Source organism: Pinus tabuliformis, chromosome 5_2 (genome assembly GCF_031772625.1).
Source record: "Pinus tabuliformis cultivar Carrire ecotype Pingquan chromosome 5_2, CPIR1, whole genome shotgun sequence".
NCBI lineage: Eukaryota > Viridiplantae > Streptophyta > Pinopsida > Pinales > Pinaceae > Pinus > Pinus tabuliformis.
In genome coordinates, this window is record NC_142306.1 from 1,066,416,796 (window position 1) to 1,066,431,379 (window position 14,584).

The following is a 14,584-nucleotide window of genomic DNA, read 5'->3' on the forward strand; positions in this document are numbered from 1 at the left end:
AACCCAACCCAAATCCTAACAACAAACCAATCCAGTCAGTCCAAATTATTGAAAGTCTAAACCTAAAGTTGAGATGAGAGAATGTAATGAACTTAAGTTAAGATTTGGTTGCGTAATTGCTCCAGATGAGGACAAAAATCTGCAACCTAAAGTTAAAGAAACGCATCTGAATAAGCCTTCGACTGTAGATGACCAACAAATAAAACAGGGAGGAGATACAGTTAGGCAGAAAGATCCCGAGCAAGTTATAATTACTTCTCCCTCATTCCCAGAAAGATTGATAATACCTCGACCAATTGAATATCCTGACTTTGATCTTCTGGGTGAACTCAAAAATCTCTATATAAAAATACCCCTCCTCCAGGCCATTCAAGACATTTCGATATATGCTAAAACCATTAAAGAATTGTGTGTAAAGAAGTTTGTGAGGAAATAAAAAATAACACCAACTGTCCATGTCGTCGGAACTTTGTCTGATTTATTACTAGGCAAAGAGATACCTGTAAAATACGAAGACCTGGGAAATCCCATTGTCACAGTACAAATAAATGGCCACTCTTTTCCCAATGCTTTAGTTGACTTAGGGGCAACCATTAATATTCTTACAACAGAAACTTGCGAAGTGCTTGGCATCACAGCCTTAGAACCAACCACTACCTTGCTGGAATTAGCTAACAGTTCAGTAATTAGTCCAAAAGGAACATTGCAATATGTGATGGTTTTTATGGACTCGTGGGAATATCCAACATATTTTTTGATTATTAACCCCATAAATCGGCTAGATGGACATCCCTTAATACTAGGAAGGCCTTGGCTAGCAACAATTGATGCTTATATAGGCTGTCGAACAGGCAGTATGACCATAACCAGAGGGAATGATGTAAAGAATTTATCTTTATACCCTCCTGCTCAGCGAATCCTAACCATTGTAAAAACTAGGAAACAACCAACAACATATTTAAAAGAAAATATTCGTTCACCATTGACTGTGGTAGATGCGCTTGAATTCAAAAACCAAACAGAAGATGATGTCATTAACACCTTTATTAATCACCCTGCTGCAGTGTCTAATTTGAGATGTCACATGATTGAAGCAGTCCTTGATAATGAGATTGAAGAAGATTCCTTGAGAGACATTAATGACCAACCAATACCAACAACCATTGTCTATAATAGCAAGCCTATTGAAATCGAGCAAGGGAAAATCCTGAACATTAACAGTAATCTGAGTAATGACCAGCAACAGAAACTTATCCAAGTCCTTAGGAAATATAAAGGGGCTTTTGCATGGGATTAACCAGACATGAAACATATTGACCCTTAGTTATGCATGCACCACATCTACACTAAAAAAGATGCAAGACCCATTCGAGAGCCACAATGTAGATTAAATCCTCATTTAAAGGATATTGTGAAAGAAGAGCTTCAAAAACTATTAGATGTGAATTTTATTTATCCTATATCTGACAGTAAATGGGCTTCTCCATTAGTAGTTGTCCCTAAATGATCCGAATTGGATCCAAGAAGAGTTATTATAGAACCATGACTGTATCAGGTTGGCACAGGCTTCAAAGAGTTAAGAACAACGATCAGAAACACCTCTAAACAGTGGCAGTTAGCAGCCAGCGCGGAACAACGAGGACCTCGGTTAAGGTGTGTTGACCGAGGTCCATGGAGACTGCGCAGGAGGTGAAACTAGACCCTGGGAAGCCTAGATTGGGAAAAGGAGGCAATTTTTGATGCGTGATTAGCGCAATCATGCATCGCTGGGCAAAACCCCTTGAGAAGGAGAGGCCCTGAGTGCTCGGTTGCATGGGAGCTAGGAAAACCATGGGGAAAAGGCTAAAGGCTAAGGCGGGACCCGCACTCCGAAAACTAGCGGTATTTATCGGGGGCACCCTTGGGCAGTAAGCAGATTTGGCGAAAACGGAGCGATTCCACTCAGTGCCCGACATGTGGCAAGCGGAGGAGAGAGAAAACCACCGCTCATCATGCGCTAACAATCGAGCAAGTCAACTGTGCGAAATGTGAGAATGACGTCAGATCTAGAGGCCCCAGATCGAATGGCTGAGAACACGCCCGATGGGGAAACCGGAATTGATAGGGGGATAAGCCACGATCTATAAGAATTTGAGGTCCGATTTGACTGCCAAGGTGGCAGAAGACTCATTCCATGACGTAACCGAAGAATTGAACCAACGAGGGAAAAAGTTGGCGCAGTTCGTAGGAGGACAAGTGGCTATTCCCTGTGAGCCTGATGATGATGCTGAAACAGGGAACTCCAAGTGAAGTTGCAGTAGGCGATTTGACGAAAGTGGAAAGGGAATTGAACAACCATGAGCTCGAATGGATTTAAAGCCATGAAAAGACAAAGCAGAAGAAACCAAAGACGGGGAAGAGAGAAGACAAAGAAAATGAAGAAAGATAGTGAAGCAAAAGAAGCAGAAAGAAGACAGAGGGCCGAGCTGACCAAAGGCAACGTCGAGCACCAGAGCGCTTGAGAGCTTCAAGCCATCCATGAGAGGATCTGTCAGGACTGAGAACCACACTGGGCTCCCTCCATTAAAGACCAGAGAGGTCAAAGAGCTGGTGAGGAAAAGAGTTTGTGCACTCTAGTGGCTTGGGGAATCCAAGAACCACCCTACCAAGCAAATTCTATTTCAGGAGACTCATATTGAGCTCCTTCATTGTAATTCTCTGCTTTAAGACACAATAAAAGAAGGCCACCACTGAGAGCTAGACCGAAGACATAGCCCTGGAGGATAGGGTGAACTCCTTATTAAATTATTGTGTTCTTACATTTTCTTACTGTATTTCTCTACTGTTTTCCATTTCAAGTGTCTGTGTATTTGCAATCTGATCGATCCGTTGCCTAAATAACATAGACACACACCAGTACATGAGTCTGTAATACCTTCATTTAATAAATCTTTAACTGAGATCACTCATAGGGTGATTTTCAGATCAAGTGGTATCAGAGCTTTAGGTTGTAAGGTTAGACAAGCTTGTGTTGGCTTAGCTGTTGAATGCTCACTAGATCAAATCTCAAATTAGGAGGAGAGTTGGTCAAAACTAATCCTGAAATTGGGAGAGTCTATCCTTGGAAGACAATGTCAGAGGAAGGTTCTGTGGGACCAGACCCTTAATTCATAGAGAGTTTCCTAGCCATAAATTCCATGGTAGAAGAAATGTATAGGGACTTTAGAAAGCATAAGGATGAAGACTCATCAAGTTCTAAACAAGACAATGAAGAAGATGAGTCTCACTTCCATGACCACTCCAAAGGAAAAGGGAAAGAGGAAAGCTTCCTCACACCTCCTAATAGTCCTGTGCATAATAAGAAAGCATATTTAATCAAGCTAGATGTTAAATTTGATTTGCCTATATATGATGGAGAGTTAAATGCAGAAAATTTAGACAATTGGATTAGACAAATTGATGTTTATTGTAGAGTACAGAACATCGACTCAAACAAGAGCAAGATTCAGCTGGCAAGCCTACGCCTAGGAGGCACTGCCTTGGTTTGGTGGGAAGGCAGGACCCAAGCTGATATGAAAAGACATGGTAAGGCTATCTCTGTCTGGAATGAATTTGTTTCTACAATCAAAAAGAAGTTCTATCCATTGGCCTACATGCAACAAGCCATGATGAGTTGGCAAACTCTTTGGCAGTTGAAAGGGCAAAGTGTGCAAGGGTACACTCAAGAATTTAGAAAGAGAGCATTGATTCTAGGAATCTCATTAGACTCACCAAAAACTCTGTTGAAGTACATTGGTGGTCTACACAGCTACATGAGGCATACCATCCTCATGTTTAATCCCACTAGTATAGATGAGGTATCTGTACAAGCTACTCATCTAGAAGCTAGAGGAAAGAATGGAAATCCAGAAGTCAGGGGACCATCCCAACAAATTGCAAGTAAGAGAAGGAGAAAAGAAAGCAGAAGTGGAAGGCAAGGAAGGCTAACATTGCACAGAAGAGAAAAGATTCATGCACTCACTGTAAAAAGGATGGGCATGATGATGGGCACTGCTGGATTCTGCATCCAGAGCTGAGGCCTAAGAAGTTCGAGGGCAAGAAGAAGAAGACTGCTGCAACTATTTAGAAAGATTTGGGGTTAGACTCGGGAGATGAAACAACTATTGCAGCCACAGGTATAAAAGGTAAGAATTCTAAAGCATCTACTAGTAATTCTGCTCAATCTATTATTGATGAAGAGAACGAGAGAAAAAGGAATGAGCTTTTCCATATTCGAGTTGTTTCCAAATATCAAAAGATTAATACTTTGTTTGATAATGGCTCACAAGTAAATTTAATTTCTGAAACAATTGTAAAGAAATTGGGATTAGCAACTACACCTCACAAGAAACCATACCCATTAGGATGGTTGAATGATAAAGCACAACTACAAGTGACTAGACAGTGCAAAATCAAGTTTTCTTTTGGGTCAACATTTGTAGATGAGATGGAGTTAGACATAATTCCTTTGGATATCTGTGGAATTGTTTTAGGAAGTCCTTAATTGTATGATAGAAAGGCTATTTTCTATAGAGCTGAGAACAAGTATCTACTTGTTAAAGATGGAATCGAATACTTTGTAAGAGCTCATAAGCTCAAGAATAATTATACTCTCATAAACTTAGGGCAGATGAAAATAATGATAAATTCATGTGAACAATTCTTACGGATGGTTGTAAAGGAAAAGAAACTTGATAAAACCAATATCTTTGAGGGCTATAATGCTAAACAACAAGATGATATAGAAAAGGTTGTTTCAGAGTATGATATCTTGTTTCAAGAACCTAAAGGTCTGCCACCCAAAAAGGAAATAGTACATGATATTATTTTGCAGCAAGATGTTCCATTGCCTAACATTGGAATTTACAGGTTGTCAGCTTTAGAGAATGCTGAAATCGAGAAGCAGGTGTAGGAGTTGCTCGAGAAGGGGTTCATCAGGCCTAGCACATCACCATGTGGGTCACCAGTCATTTTGGTGAGAAAGAAAGATGGCTCATGGAGAATGTGCATTGACTATCGAGCACTGAATAAGATAACAATAAAAAGTCGTTATCCCCTCCCTCGCATAGATGATCTTTTAGATCAATTGAAGGAAGCTGTTTATTTCACCAAGCTAGACTTGCACAGTGGATACCATCAGGTCAGAGTTGCAGAACAAGATGCATGGAAGACTGCTTTAAAAACAAAGCAGGGATTGTATGAGTGGCTGGTTATGCCTTTTGGCTTAACTAATGCCCCTGCTACTTTCATGAGATTAATGAATGATGTACTCAGACCTTTTCTTGATGATTTTGTTATTGTGTATCTGGATGACATTCAAATTTTTATTAAAACGTGGGAAGAACATTTCAAGCATGTTAAGTAGAAATTAGATGTTTTGAAAAGAGAAAAACTTTATGTTAAACTCTCAAAATGTGAATTTGGCAAAACATATCTAAATTATTTGGGTCATATAGTAGGAGGTGGTGAATTGAAGATAGACCCCTCTAAAGTGGCAGTCATAAGCCCAAGTCTACTACAGAAGTGAGAAGCTTCTTAGGAGCAACACAATATTGGAGGAAGTTCATTTCTAACTTTTCCTCAATTGCAGCTCCCTTACATGCTTTAATAGGATTGAGCAAGGTGTTTCAGTGGGGAGGAAAACATTCGAAAGCCTTCGACACCTTGAAATAAAAGATTAGTGTAGCACCTGTACTAGCACTGCCTGATCTGCAAAGACCAATTGAGATCCAAACAGATGCCAGTGACTATGCCATGGGAGCAATGTTGACACTACACGGTAAACCCATATGTTATCATTTTGAGACTTTTAATCCTGCATTAGTTAACTATCCTACAGATGATAAAGAATTGTATGCATTAATTCAGAGTGTGAAAAAGTGGAAACATTACTTAATGGGAAAAGAGATAGTAATACATACTGATCATCAACCACTTCAATATCTACACTCCTAAAATAAGTTGTAGCAATCAATACATTACAGATGGATGGGTTTTCTACAATAGTTTCATTTAGTCATTAGATATAAAAAGGGCATACATAACAAAGTTGCAGACATGTTATCTAGACCCATTATAAATGCATCTACTATCCTTATGCATAATTCTGTGCTACATGAAAGCCACATTGAACAATATGCTCAAGATATAGACTTTAAAGATGTATATGCAATTTTGAGTCAAGGAAAATGGGTAGAAGAATTGGATTACCATGTGAAGGACCGAATCTTATACCATTGTGGGAAACTTTACATTCCAAAAACAGAGAGAGTAAAGATAATTAGGGAAGCACACACTTCTCTGATATTAGGTCACTTTGGGGTAAGTAAAACAGTTGCACAACTGCAAAGATTTTGTTATTGGCCAAAAATGAACGAGACAATTTCTAGATATGTAAGAGGGTGTACTATGTGTGCTAAAAGCAAGCCCAGCAACAGAAAACTAGGCTTGTACACTCCATTACCAGTACCTTCTCACCCTTGGGAAAGTGTTTCCATGGATTTTGTTGGAGGACTGCCTAAATCTAGAAAAGGTCATGATTATCTATATGTTGTTGTGGATAGGTTCAGAAAAATGTGTATTTTGATACCTTTTAATAAATAGATTACCGCTGAAAAAACTGCAAAATTGTTCTTTGAACATGTATGGGTTCATTTTGGATTACCCACTTCCATCGTATCTGATAGATACACCCGATTTGTGGGGAAGTTTTGGTCAAGTCTGTGGGAACTGATGGACACCAAACTAAAGAAAAGCACAACTTTTCATCCACAAACTGATGGCCAGACAGAAGTAGTTAATAGGACAGTGATCCAGTTAGTCAGAGGATATTGCAGGAAACATCCAAAGCTTTGGGATGAACATTTGTGTTATGTGCAACATGCTTACAATAGAGCAAAACATTCTTCTACACAGAGATATCCTTTTGAGACTTGTTTTGGTTTCACACCAAGGTTTCCTTTGAATTTTGTCTTTGGTAATGATACCACAATTGAGGGACACAGTGATCTGGATAGGGCAACTAGGTTCATTGAAAAAATCCAGGAGATCCACCAGGCAGTACAGGAACAGCTGGAAAAGAGCCAAGCCAAATACAAGGCTAGGCATGACAAGCATCAGATGGAGCATAGTTTTCAAGTTGGTGACCAGGTCTAGCTGTATATCAGCAAGGACATGATGCAAGGTGAAGGTAAGAAGCTAAAGCCTATTAGGTATGGACCTTTCAAAATACTTGAGAAGATTGGTGAGAATGCTTTTCGCCTTGATCTACCAGCTTACATGCACATCTACTCAGTTGTAAATGCAGATTGCTTGAGATTGTTTGAACCTTCAATAATTGAGGATCCTGAAGAGCAAAGTCAGTTGCCTTCTGTTGATGACTTTCTACTTGAATATCTTAATGAATTGCAGGAAGACACAGTGCTGGACAGGAAGGTGAGGACGACACGTAGAGGAGATGTTGAGTACCTCAGAGTAGGGCTCAAGGGTTCAAAGCCAAGCAGTGCAAAGTGGACTGAGATTAAACAAGTGAGAAAATAGTACCCTCACTTAGTCGATGCTTGAAAACCAACTTTTGGTGGTCCAAGAGCTTTTCAATGGGAAGGCCGTGATCTGAATTGGATCCAAGAAGAGTTATTAGAGAACCATGACTGTATCAGGTCAGAATAGGCTTCAAATAGTTAAGAATAGCGATAAGAAACACCTCTAAATAGTGGCAGTTAGCAGCCAGCATGGAACAACGAGGACCCCGGTCAAAGTGCGTTGACCAAGGTCCATGGAGACTGCGCAGGAGGCGAAACTAGCCCCTGGGAAACCCCTCGAGAAGGAGAGGCCCCGAATGCTCGGTCACATGGGAGCCGAGAAAACCATGGGGAAAAGGCTAAAGGCTAAGGAGGGACCCTCGCTCTGAAAACCGGCGGTATTTATCGGGGGCACCCTTGGGCGGTAAGAAGATTTGGCAAAAATGGAGTGATTCCACTCAGCGCCCAACGTGTGGCAAGTAGAGGAGAGAGAAAATCGCCGCTCATAGCGTGCTAACAATTGAGAAAGTTAACCACATGAAATGTGCGAATGGCGTTGGATCTGGAGGCCCCAGATCGAACGGCTGAGATCGCACCTGATGGGGAGACTGGAATTGACAGGGGGATAAGCCACGATCTATAAGAATTTGGGTCCAATTTGATCACCAAGGTGGCAGAAGACTCATTCCAAGACGTAAACGAAGAGTTGAAGCGATGAGGGAAAAAGATGGCGCAGTTCGCAATATGACAAGTGGCCATTCCCTGTGAGCCTGATGATGACGCCAAAACAAGGAACTCCAAGCGAAGCTGTAGCAGGCGATCTGACGAAAGTGGAAGGGGAATCGAACAACCATGAGCTCGAATGGCTTTAAAGCCATGAATAGACAAAGCAGAAGACACCGAAGACGGGGAAGACAAAAGACAGAGAAAATGAAGAAAGACAGTGAAGCAAAAGAAGCAGAAAGAAGACAAAGGGTTGAGCTGACCAAAGGTAGCGTCGAGCACCAAAGAGCTTGAGAGCTTCAAGCCATCCATGAGAGGATCTATCAGGACTGAGCACCACACTGGACTCCCTCCATTAAAGACCAGAGAGGTCAAAGAGCTGGTGAGGAAAAGAGTCTGTGCACTCTAGTGGCTTGGGGAATCCAAGAACCACCTTGCCAAGCAAATTCTGTTTCAGGAGACTCATATTGAGCTCCTTCATTGTAATTCTCTGCTTTAAGACACAATAAAAGAAGGCCACCACTGAGATCTGGATCAGAGACATAGCCCTGGAGGATAGGGTGAACTCCTTATTAAATTCTTATGTTCTTACATTTGCTTACTGTATTTCTCTGCTGTTTTCCATTTCAAGTGTCTGTGTATTTGCAATCTGATCGATCTGTTGCCTAAATAACATAGACACACACCAGTACATGAGTCTGTAATACATTCATTTAATAAATCTTTAGCTGAAATCACTCATAGGGTGATTTTTAGATCACTAAAAAGAATGGAAAATGGCGGATATGCATTGACTACAGAGAACTCAACAAAGCAACGCAAAAAAATCATTTTCCCCTTCCATTCATCGCCCAGGTCCTAGATACATTAGCAGGAAATAAATTCTTCTCTTTCCTGGATGGCTTCAGTGGCTACAACCAAATCTAAATTGTCCCTGAAGACCAGGATAATACTATTTTCACCTGCCCCTCAAGAACATTTGCTTATAGGGTATTTCCTTTTGGATTGTGCAATGCACCTGCTACATTCCAAAGAGCCATACTCAATATTTTTGCAGACTTGATAAATGAAGGATTGGAGGTGTACATGGATGATTTCACACCCTATGAAGAAGACTTTGATAAAGCATTACAAACATTGGAGAAAGTCCTAGATCGGTGTATTGCTACTATACTATTATTAAGTCATGAGAAATGTCATATGATGATGATAGAAGGCCTGATTCTGGGTCATTACATTTCAGTAGCTGGAATTCAGGTAGACCCAAAAAAGATACAGGTAATCCTCTTATTAGCTACTCCTTGCACTCAAACAGAGGTACGTAGTTTTTTGGGATTTGCTGGATATTATCGTAGATTTATAAAGAACTTTTCGCAGATTTCTACACCTTTATATACCTTGACAGGAAATTTTGATTTTATATGGATTGATAGATGTGGCACTGCCTTTACAAATATGAAATGGTTAGTATCAACAACACCAGTATTACGAGGCCCAAATTGGGATATACCTTTTCATATTTCATCAGATGCATCAAATACAACTATCGGAGCTATTCTTATCCAAGAAGAAGAAAAGAAACCCTAGGCTATATATTACATCAGCAAAATTAACTCCTGCTGAGTTGAATTACACAGTAACAAAAAAAGAGTTTCTAGCTGTTATTTATGCTATCAACAAATTTAGACACTATATAACTATATACCTAGTAGTTATGTATACTGATCACACTGTTATTAAATATTTAGTCAATAAACTCATTACAAATGGAAGAGTGACTTGCTGGTTACTACTCTTGCAGGAATTTGACATAACTATAAGGGATCGACCAAGGAAGGAGAACCTCGTGGCAGACTTCCTCTCCCGAGTGCCAAGAACAGACAATACAGTGGCAGTGGAGAATTAGTTCCTGGATGAAAATTTGTTTGCTGTGGCCGTAAAAACGCCATGGTATGCAGACGTAGCGAATTACTTAGCAATGGGTAAATTGACCAAACATCTGACATCCAGAGAAAGGAAATTGATCATGCAGCATAGAAATCGTTTCTCCTGGATTGGAGGATACCTTTTCCACACGGGAACTGATATGCACATCATTATGTGCATTAGGGAGGACAAAATTTATGATATCTTAAAAGCTTGCCATGATGGACCTTGTGGTGGACACTTTGTAGACCGCAGAACTGGACATAAAATTCTACAGATGGGCTACTATTGGCCCGTTATTTTAAAGATGCTAAGAAATTTGTCCAGGCATGTGATAGTTGCCAAAGGATGGGTCGCCCTGGCTAATCCGATGAAATGCCCCTGCATCCACAGCTAGTGATAGAACCCTTTGAATGTTGGGCAATAGATTTCGTTGGGCTGTTATAACCACCATCAAACCAGAAAAAGTATATATTGCTTGCAACAGATTACGTAACTAAGTGGGTGGAAGCAGTAGCGTTACCAAGAGCAACAAAGGAAATTGTTATTAATTTTTTTTTTCGAAATTTTTTTGCGGTATGGCTTACCCAGAAAAGTAATTACTGATGGGCGGCCACAATTCGTGGGCCATAAGATTGCTGCTACATTGAAAAATCATCACATCACACACAGAATTACCTCTCCGTATCACCCACAGGCGAACGGGTAGGTGGAGAGCACCAACAAAGTTATCGAAGCTATTCTAACAAAGACTATCTCATCACATCAACGAGACTGGACTGCTCGACTGCCAGAGGCCTTATGGGCGTATCGCACAACTTGGAGAAACACTACTGGATACTCACCGTATCAACTGGTATTTGGTAAGGAACCCATTTTTCCCATAGAATTTGAGATACAAACACTAAAGACAGCCCAGGAAATAGGACTGGATTTAACTGAAGCCCAAGTTAATAGGTTACAGCAGATGAACGAATTAGATGAAATTCGGCTATTGGCTCTACAACGTACAACACTTATTCAACAGCAAAGAGCCAAATGGCATGATGCCCTGATTAAGAAAAAGACATTTCATGAGGGCGACTGGGCACTTCTTTATGATTCCAAGTTCCAAGACTTCCCTGGCAAACTGCAGACTAGATGGTTAGGCCCCTATGAAATAAAGAAAGTACACCATAATGACACTCTTATGTTGGCCACCATTGATGGGTCTGGTTCTTCTTTTAAAGCAAATGGGCATCAGGTGTGCCTCTACAAAAAGCCACTTACCAAAGAATCTTTCTATCAGCAGATACGTGAGGACCCCACCATGCAAGTTTTGGCTCCAGAAGAAATCATTCAGCAGCTCCATGTTTATAAGTTTTATTTCTTCTCTGTAAAATATGTAAATATGGTTGCTGATTTGATTTGATTTTCTTCTTTCTTTTTCTCTTCTTGTTTTGTTCAATCTATTGAACAACATTTTCTTGTTTTTTATCGTTTTGTTGTTCATTTAATTGAACAGCTGCTGTTCAATCTATTGAACAACACTTTCTTGATTTTTGTCGTTTTGTTGTTCATTTAATTGAACAAATGCTGTTCAATTTATTGAACAACACTTTCTTGATTTTTGTCGTTTTTCTGTTCAATTAATTGAATAACTGCTGTTCAATCTATTGAACAATATTTTCTAGCTTTTCGTTGTTTTGCTATTCAGATAATTGGATAGCTGCTGTTCAATATATTGAACAACTGTCATTCAATCTATTGAACAACACTTTCTTTTCGTTGTGCTATTTTGCTGTTCAATCTATTGAACAGCTGTCGTTCAATCTATTGAACATCATTTTATTCACTGTTTTGGTGTTCAATCTATTGAACAATTGCTGTTTAATATATTGAACAACTGCCATTCAATCTATTGAACAACTGTCGTTCAATCTATTGAACAGTTGCTGTTCAATCTATTGAACAACTGCCGTTCAATCTATTGAACAGTTGCTGTTCAATCTATTGAACAACTGCCGTTCAATCTATTGAACATCATTTTCTTTCTTTTTGTTGTTTTCCTGTTCAAATTATTGACCAGCTGCTGTTCAATTTAGTGAACAGTTTCCATTCAATCTATTGCACAAAACTTTCTTTCTTTCTGTTGTTTTGCTGTTCAATGTATTGAACATCACTTTTTCGTTTGTTTTGTTGTTCAATCTATTGAACATCACTTTCTTTTTTTTCGATTGTTTTGCTGTTCAATCTATTTAACAACACTTCTTTTCTTTTTGCGTGGTTTTGCTGTTCGTTTAATTGAACAACTGTTGTTCAATTTATTGAATAACACCTTTTTTTCTTTTGCGTTGTTTTGCTATTCATTTAATTGAACAACTGCTGTTCAATCTTTTGAACAACCGTGGTCCAATCCAATTGAACAACAAAATTTTTCTTTTGTGTGATTGCTCTTCGCTTATCTCAGCCCCATTTTTCTTTTGTTTTTCATTTTGTTTTCTTTTCATGGCATGAAGTACACTACTTTTATGAGGACAAAGAATTTATGGATTCTATTGAAAGGAGTTAATACCATTAACGTTATGATCTTTAATAGGACAACTTCTTGATGATAGATTCTTTTCAAGAAAAGGGACACAATTATTTATATACTACTTTACTGTATCATTTTCTGCTGTACATGATACTGATTGATCATCTTAAGAACCATGCTGGTTCCACCCTTCCTGGTTATAATCTTCTCTGTCTATAACAAATAAGACTATGTGTATACTTTTCTATTGAGATGTTCAACTTCTTCCACCATCCCTGCTCTTAAGGAGTATTGAGCCTCCCTCTATTTATCATGAAAATGTGTAAGAACAACAAAATTTTGTTTTCAGATGGAGGATAGGGGGTCTCATTATGAGCCATCCTACCATGTTCATAAGGTTATAGCAAAGTGACATTCCCATTATGGCCACCGCAACAGGGTTATGATCCATTGGATAGCAAAAATATCCTTAGAATAGGAGGTCTCATCACGAGTCGGCCTGATCACTTTTGCTACATCCCAGTGAATGGCAATGTGGTTATCTGGTTACCACGCCAGCACACTGATCTCTTCTGTAGAACAACATTGGAACTCTCCATTTATAAATTGAGGATCCTGGCTCATATGGGTTAAAAATCAACCCTGCCGAGGCTATGGACGTCTGCTGGCAGCAGAGGCTCTACTTATGGTATTGAAGTTATATCTTATTGTCAATTACTACTATAAAACCCTCTTCTTATTCTTTCTTTTTATCTGAGAAATTATTTCCTTAATGTTCCCCTGTTTAGAACCTTTATGCATGAGATAATGTCTTTCAATCAATCGTATCATTCTCGGCTAGAATATCTCTTATTCATAACTATCGTTACACACTCTGCTCTCATTATAACCATACCTCTTGCCGTCCTATCATTGATATGCGTACTCTACTTCATTTACTGCTGTACTGTTCATTCCCTTGCCTTGCCGTTAGAACAACACTTTCCTTGTCTACTCGGTCGTAGGCGACCTCTCTTTTAAGGAGGGGGAAGGATTTCCATTATGCCTTTGCATGCACTATATTTATTCCGCTTATTTGACTTGATATGTTGCTATGATATCCCATGATCAAATGACATGTGGCAGTATGATAGTCCTCGAATTAATATTATTAATTCTCATGGAAATTCTGCTTAACATTATGGAATTTAGTTGTTACATCTACTTGCTATTCTATTTCACCAAAGCAATTGTTGTTCTCTGCTGTTTCTTTTCTTTTGTGTTAATCCTTGAAATTGTAGGGCGAATATTGGAAGAATTCGAGCATTATGGGTGGAAAATCAGTTCGCCGAGAACCCTTAGTGCTGGAGATTTCTGCCAGAGCCAGGGAAATTTTGGTGCGTGCAGGATGGATATCATATTTCACCAAACTTCAGGCCCCTAGCGAAGAAATCACTATTGAGTTTTTACAACACTTACAAGATGGGCAGTCCACAGTAAAAGGTGTAAGAGTAACAATATCAGACACTGTGATAGATGAAGTTTCCGAGCTGCTAGCAGAAGGAGCAGTATGGCCTAAAAAGCACATAATGTTGCATGACGCGGTGGAGATTTTCAGAGATGCAGGCGAGGAATTAACACGAAAAGGCAAGGGAATTAAACCGTCCTCTCTAGGAGAGCCATGGTGCAAATTGACAAGTTTCGTCTAGAAGTACATCACCTGTGATGGTTGACAGGATGTGGTAAAACCACGACAACTTAAACTCTTATAAGTTTTAAAGCATAAGCTCATTGTTAATTTACCATTTTTCTTGAATTCATTATTGCATGACACAATAGATAGAATAAGACAGGTTAGACATCCTGAGACTATAGTTAGTCATCATGGCTTGATCAGATTGAT